This window comes from Octopus sinensis, linkage group LG11 (genome assembly GCF_006345805.1).
Source record: "Octopus sinensis linkage group LG11, ASM634580v1, whole genome shotgun sequence".
NCBI lineage: Eukaryota > Metazoa > Mollusca > Cephalopoda > Octopoda > Octopodidae > Octopus > Octopus sinensis.
Window position 1 is genome coordinate 69,508,092 of NC_043007.1, and position 7,843 is coordinate 69,515,934.

Here is a 7,843-nt window from a genome sequence, read left to right on the forward strand (position 1 = left end):
TTGTGGGTAGTAGAGAAATAGAAATAGGTATTTTGTTTACCGCTATACGTTCCGAGTTCAAATTCCGCCGAGGTCGACTTTGCCTTTCATCCTTTCGGTATCGATTAAATAAGTACCAGTTACGCACTGGGATCGATATAATCGACTTAATCCGTTTGTCTGTCCTTGTTTGTCCCCTCTCTGTGTAGCCCCTTCTGGGCAGTAATGGAATAAGAATTAGAATCTCGATAATTACACAGTATCAGTATTTGGCATAATATATACAAGAATACTTCCAGAATCTAAGAACTCTTCAAATGAAATTGAAAGACAGTTTAACCCTCTAAGAACTACAATTTCTAGGAAAGACAAGGTCAAAATCACGACAAGATAACATAAAAACGGTTCACAGTGAACAAAACACACATACATATATGTGTGTGCACATATGTATATGCGTGTGCGTGTATGCGTGTATGCGTGTTTGCTTGTGCATACTTTACAAAAACACCTACACATACATGCACATATATGTATATATATGTGTGTGTGCGTTCGTGCGTGCGTGCGTGTTGATTTGTGTGTGAAATTGTGATGTGATGGTGTGTCTGTATGATTGTGTGTTTGTGTGTGAGTGTTTGCGTGAGTGTGGGCAGTGTGTGTTTCTTATAAATGACATTATTGTTTCAGATAACAAACTTAACAAGCTTTAAGACGCCACTATCACGAACTATGATATAATTAAGCGAAATTATATTTATAAATGGCCAATTGTGTTAGTTTCCTCGAAATACTGATGAGAATGAGCATCATGATCCAAATATAGTTTCTACACCCACTCAAATTCTACATCAACATAAACTGCATGCAATCGTTACTCAGACAATGAAGAAATATGTGTGTTCCTCAGAAGGGGCGGAAGTCGATTTAAACGATTTTAAAACGTTATTACTAATTACTTCTATCGCCCCTGGGAATATGAAATGCAAAGTTGGTGCCCACGGGATTTGAAATCGGAATGCATGTGGTAAAATCTTGTCTAACGGTCAACAGATTCTGCCAGTCCTCTTTCTTAGCAGCTATTATAGGCACAAAGCCAAATATTTTATCAAGAGAGGAATACTCGATTGTATCAAACCAGTACATTACAAGTACTCGACTTTAACGATCCTGGAGGGTTTTCACTTCAGAACGTAAGGTGTAAGGCGAAACAACACCAGGCATTTTCCCACGTTTTTGTTCCAAACCATATAATAATGGCACAAGGCCAGTAAATTTGAGGAGAGGGTTCAGAAGGTACCATCAATCCCAGAATTTGATAGGTACTTTATTTTATCGAACCTCAGCGGAATGAAAAGCAAAGCTAATCTCGACAGGATTTGAACTCAGAATCTAAAGTGCTGGAGCGAATGTCACATAGCATTACTTTCCGATGCACTAATGATTCTGCCAGCATAAGTATTCAAGAGTCCTGACAGATCCATAATCACCGTAATCAGTGAGGGCACGCACCCTCTTCTAACTTAGAATAGTTCCATTCAGCTTAACCATTTTCGTCACAATCACTCATCTCTTTGACAAATTCACTAGAGTCGAGCACTTCTCTCTCTAACCTCACTTTCTTTTCCAGGTGAAGCTTAAAAGGTTAATTCGGCAAGTATCTCTCTTTAAGATTTTCCTTTTCGACTTCGTTCAATATACGACCTCTTTCGCCATGTCCACTACGTAAAGGAAAAACTGCCTGCTCGGCTTTTTCAGAAATGCTGAAGCGAAGTTCACAATGAACCCGATCGATTGCAGGGTCTCTGCCGACGGATGGTGGAAGGGCAGTTACAAACACAAACGCAAAGTATAAGGTTTTGCATAGAATATCCAATGAGTAAAAAGGGAGCAACACAGATAATAAATAATAAATAATAATGACGAGGCAGTCCTCCAAATACTGATGGACAAATACTAATCCTCCTAATACTAATCTAGGGCCAGTCAAAGAATCCCACTGACTCAAAATCACCTTGAACACCCAGGGTAAGTACTCCCGCCGACTATCGTTCTCTGAACTACAAATGTAAACTAAGAGAGGTTCCATTCAATCTTATCATTTTTACCACTCTTGCACACCTTTCACTGAATTCAATCAGGGACAGTACCTCTCTTTCTACCTCACCTTTCTTTACAAGCAAAACATTAAAAAGTCGATGAGGATTCGACTAAAGAGGATGAAGTCTTTTCTTAGACCTTTCAATCTCGTCCACCACGAAACTCCCTTCACTATAGCCACGAGATAGAAACTGCTTTCTTTACCCAGTTGAAGATGGGTAGTGGGGTAACCAACGATATGGATTCGGGTGATAGCCGGATCCGTTCGATTCGAGTCAGCTATTGGTTGTTAGTTGCAAAGGGTTCGGAATAAGGTAATAAAACAATGTACATTAAACACGAAGCATATAAATATGTTGGGGTTAGACAGAGGGGAATGGCGAACTGTATTACTCAGATAGAGTAGGGAGAAAATTAAAATTTATAAAAACGTACAAGCAATTACACGAATAGAAAAAACACTGGATCGAATCAGATCACCCCACCGTCTCTGTCCGCCCACCGTTTCTTGTTTTATAGTTTTATCCGCCCACAGGTATCCGTTAAACACTTTCTACGTGGGTTGATCAAGGAAGTAATCCGTATCCTTAAGAAACACTTCTTTTAATATATCATAATAAAATCTAATGTTTACACTGGATTCTATTTATAGCATGTTTCTTATATTCTGCCTCCCAATTCTTGTTCGCTCAAGTAACGCCAGCAGAAACATGAATTTATCATTGTTTCAATCAGGCACTGGCTACTCTTGTGGGAGGACTTGAATTTCATTTTATCTTCCTTTTCATCTTTGCTATCGTAATAGTTCTGAGCGAGGGGTTTACTGTATTATTATTTTCAGGATAATACTCTTCCTCGCCTTTTTAAAAAATATTATCTCTTGCTGTTCATCTCTCTTTCTTATATCTTTTTTTCCTTTTGCATCAACCTCCCCCACCACCACCACCGCCGCCGCCGTCATCGTTTTGGGAACTTTCCTCAGCTGCCATTATTTCTTCCTCACCACATGACCACAGAATCGTGGTGCTAGTTGCTGTAGTCAGGGTACAGGATGCCTGGTCCCTTATTTCCAGGATCGGACTCACGGAGATCATATTCACCATTTCCAGACCTTTTATTGATACTCAGATACTCGATATTGCTTTACACTCTCCTCCGTTCTTGTAATTTTTCCAGATTTTCAGGGCAAAAGCTTTCAACTGATTTTACTACCAAGCCTTTTCTCCAGCACTATTATCTTCATGTCATTTGTCTCAATGCGTTCAACTAGGCAAAGCTCTGGTGTCGCCTTGTGGCGTTTGGCCTGTCATTAAGACTTGCAAATTCACCCTGACACTCCCGATGATATGATGCCTCTCGTTACCTCGCTACTAACTAGCCATCCATGTTATGATACAAGGGTAATAAACAATCACAAGTCCACATCTTTTCCAATGTCTCTGACGGCCATCCTTGTATATTTCTCACCCAGAAACTGAAGAATTGGTGTATGGATGGCGATGTGACTATTTCAGCCTGTATTTTGGTTGAGTCATCGGTTCTAAATGTACAACAGACAGTACTTTAAGCCTAACACGCCCCAGTCGATAAAATTTCTCCCGATATTTCTTGGAGTGCTTCTTTCATTTAATGACAGCAAGGGTGGCATAAATCCCTGTCAGCCATTGTAAAGCACAAATATTTTTCTCTTTGTCCCCTCTTGAAATAGACACTAGATGAATGAGACACTGTCTCGTTTCGCAAAATTCTCCCAGTCAGTTCGTTTTTCTGAGAACTTTGTTAAATCTAACAACTATATCTGTGTAATGATACAGTGCTTTAACCCTGCTACGGTATTCAAAGTCTGACATTTTTTGTCCTTGTACAACTACTGTTGATATTGTTGTCCTTCTTCTTCTTCTTCTTCTTCTTCTTCTTCTTCTTATTATTATTATTATTATTATTATTATTATTATTATTATTATTATTATTATTATTATTATTATTATCATTTATTGTCTTTGCACAGCTTCTAACGCTGGAGATGTACTAAGGTGCCAGCTGTTCACTACCAGTAACACTCCTTATTTTTCGAGCACCACCCGAAGTATTCGAGCGGTTCCAAGCAGTGCTCTTTTCTGCAAGTGCTCCACCCTTATTGCAACCCCTATTTGTTCCATGTACTTCTCAAAATATTTACTCACTGTTCGCAGGGATCCTACAATTATTGGTACTACCTTCATCAGCGACCACAACTGCTTAACCTCCCAAACTAACCTGTCATATCTATCGACTTTTCTTTCTTCCTCATCGCATACCTTGTTCTCAGCTGGGCTTGCTATATCTATTCTGTATTTGATGTAATTCGTTCATATTGCTTGCTGTTGAGCAGCACAGTTTAGAGACTCCGTTTCCGGTTTTAAATTACTTTTAGTCATCCATAGCCATCTTTTTCTCTGTCTGTCTTATCTTCAACATCCCTATGAAATTGTCCATGCATTCTTTTCTTTATCCACTTATTTTTAATTTCATTCATTCTCAAGTGCTTGTACAGTACTTTATCTTTGCAATCTTCCATCCTACACAAGCCTGACTTTCTTACTTCCAATAATAGTGGAATTTTTTGCATACCATACTATGTTGGTTTCTTCTGCTCAAATGCTGTGTTCGCATCCAATAAGTCCTCTTCCCCCACATTTTCTTGGCACATACAGTCTGTCTGTGTCACTTTTTGGGTGGAATATCGCATATCTAGTCAGCAACTTCCTTGTCTTTCTATCTAAGCTGTTACGTTCGTCTACTATCACTCATATGAGGTAGGTAGTGATCATTATTATTATCATTATTATCACTGAGTGAGAGAACAGTGCATGCAATCAAAGTGACACTGGGGTAAAATATACGAAGCCCGGCACATGTATCACAACCACATGCGCACGACCTGGTGATCTCATATTAAGCTAAACAGTGCATGACCTTGCAGGTGGAGCCCAGTTAGAATTTTCTTCAGGTTGAGTAACCCATCCCGCTCAAAATGTCCCTGAATATGGGTTGTTTGAGGATGTTGAACGTACCACCTATGTTTCCAAGAGTGAATTATCCAAGCCCCCAAAGAATTCCTCTCGGCATATGGCTATGATGCTCCCCCTCACTACTACTGCTCTTGATCAGAGATGCACATATCGTCAGCCATTAAGGGACATGCTCAACTAGTTATGGTCAAACAACTGACTAGTAAATATCTGGTATTGAGCATAATATCTGTTGTAGCCAATCTTTTACAACAAGATAAAACAATGTACATGATAACATATCCAGTCAGTTACGATCAGAAGCCATGAGAGCCAGTTTAGTACTGCATCATCATTATTATTATTACTATTATTTTTTATTATCATCATCATCATCTTCATCATCATCTTCATCATCATCATCATCATCATCATCATCATCACCATCATCATCATCATCATCATTATTATTATTATTAGTGATGTTGTTATTATTAGCTTCAAGATTTATTCGCTGAAAATGATTCTCGAATCAGACCTCTCATAGAAAGTATACACAAGACATTGATCTCAAACAAAAACTTACCATCACTCAGATCCTTATATATCTCCTCTAAGAAAACTACTCAGGAAAAACTGCGTGAGACGAAAAGCGCATGGTGGACAAAACATCTCAAGAATTGGAACAGGCTATTAACTCTCACAACCTGAAAGCATTGTATGACAATGTGAAATGTGTATTTAGTCCAAAAAAAGGTTGGTACGGGACCAATTCTTTCTAACGACGGGTTAAAGCTAAGATGAAATTTGAGAAGATAGGCTGAACATTTTAAATTTGTATTAAATCAAGAATTCACTACCGATCCTGAAGAAATGAATGAAATCCTTCAGAAGCCTAAAATTGAGGACATTGCGGAAGATTCTTCCTTGAAAGAGATAAGTACTGCTATTACAAAACTTTCCAATAGTAAAGCTCCTGGACAAGATGATATTCCCATAGAAGAGTACAAGCATAGCGGCAAACAACTTGTAAGAAAACTCCGCAAATTAATCTGTTTCATCAGGGAAACTGGATCTCTTCCCCCCAACAGTTCAAACACGTATCTACAACGCACTTGTACAAAAGCAAGGGGAAGAAGAGTGTATGTGATAATCACAGGGTAAAAAGTTAATTGTGCATAACTGGAAAAATTCTTGCGAGGGTGATCCTTAACTGCATTAATATATATGTAGTAAACAGCATATATACCACATCCCAGTGTGGATTTCTGGCTGGGAGAGGCATAGTTGACGTAATTTCTGCTCTTCGGCAAGCTTAAGGAAAAGAACGTGCGCAAAATACAAACTTTTACACGATTTTTGCCGACTTGACTAAGGCCTTTGATACCGTGAAGCGTGAGACGCTCTAGAAAATTTTGTCAAAAGATGGTCTTCGTAATAAAATGATAAGGGTAATAGTATCTCTGTACAATGAAATGATGGCAACAGCGATATCTAGCAGTCAATATTCGGGGACATTTTCTGTTACCACTGGAACCAAACACGGGTGTGTTTTAGCTCCTGTACGTTTTTCCATGTTCTTTCCAATGATGCTCTAACATGCTGTGAGGGGATACCATGAAGCTGTAAAATTCCTGTTTTGCATAGAAGGGGGTCCACTAAACCTAAGAGGGCAAAGTTTCAGGTCAAAGAAAAAAAAAACAAGAAAGAGATTCTACGAGGCTTTCTGTTTGCTGGTGATTGCGCTTGATTTCTCATACATCATCATCATCATCATCATCGTTTAGCGTCCGCTTTCCATGCTGGCATGGGTTGGACGGTGCAACCGGGGTCTGGGAAGCCAGAAGGCTGCATCAGGCCCAGTCTACGGCTGGATGCCCTTCCTAACGCCAACCACTCCATGAGTGTAGTGGGTGCTTTATACGTGCCACAGGCACAGGTGCCAGACGAGGCTGGCAAAACGGCCACGATCGGATGGTGCTTTTTACGTGCCACCGGCACGGAGGCCAGGCGAGGCTGGCAACGGCCACGATCGGATGGTGCTTTTTACGTGCCACCGGCACATACGTTTGAAGAAATTCGGGAAACAGTCAACAGGTCATTTAAATATCTTGGAAATACAGTAAACGTTAGGAGTACTCTTGATGACAAAATCAATGTTAGAATATCTAAGCTAAAGATGCTTTTGAAAAACTTTGCCATCGTTTGTGGGATCAACAGGATGTCAATTTGAAAACTAAATTAAGTTTATACAATTCTTGTATGGGGCAGAAGCAGAAGCTGCCAACCACAGCATATAAAGAAACTTGAAACGTTTCATATGCGCTTTCTTCATAATAGCTGCAACATAAAATAGCAAGATAAGTTAACAAATGTCAAAATCTTAGAAAAATGTGATATCTCCAGTATTAAAATCGCGCAGCTGAGAATTCAGTTCAAATGGGTAGGACATGTTATTCGAATGAAAGATGACCTCATTCCGAAAATTCTTCTCTATGGCCAATAAGTAAGACGTATGCCGAGGTAAAGAAAGACCCGTCCTTAGATGTGAGGATAATTTGAAGCAATCACTAAAGTCTCTACAGCTCACTTTAACATCTTGAGAAAGTTATTTCTTAGCTCGATCTGCATAGCGTAAAGTGTGTCATGATGCATCAAAACAAATTTGAATGGAAGAAACAGAACATTTGCCCAATCCCAGACAGAATAAAAATCATCAGTATCCACATTGTGACTCGTAACAAAATCCATACCTGGCCTCAAATTACATTCAC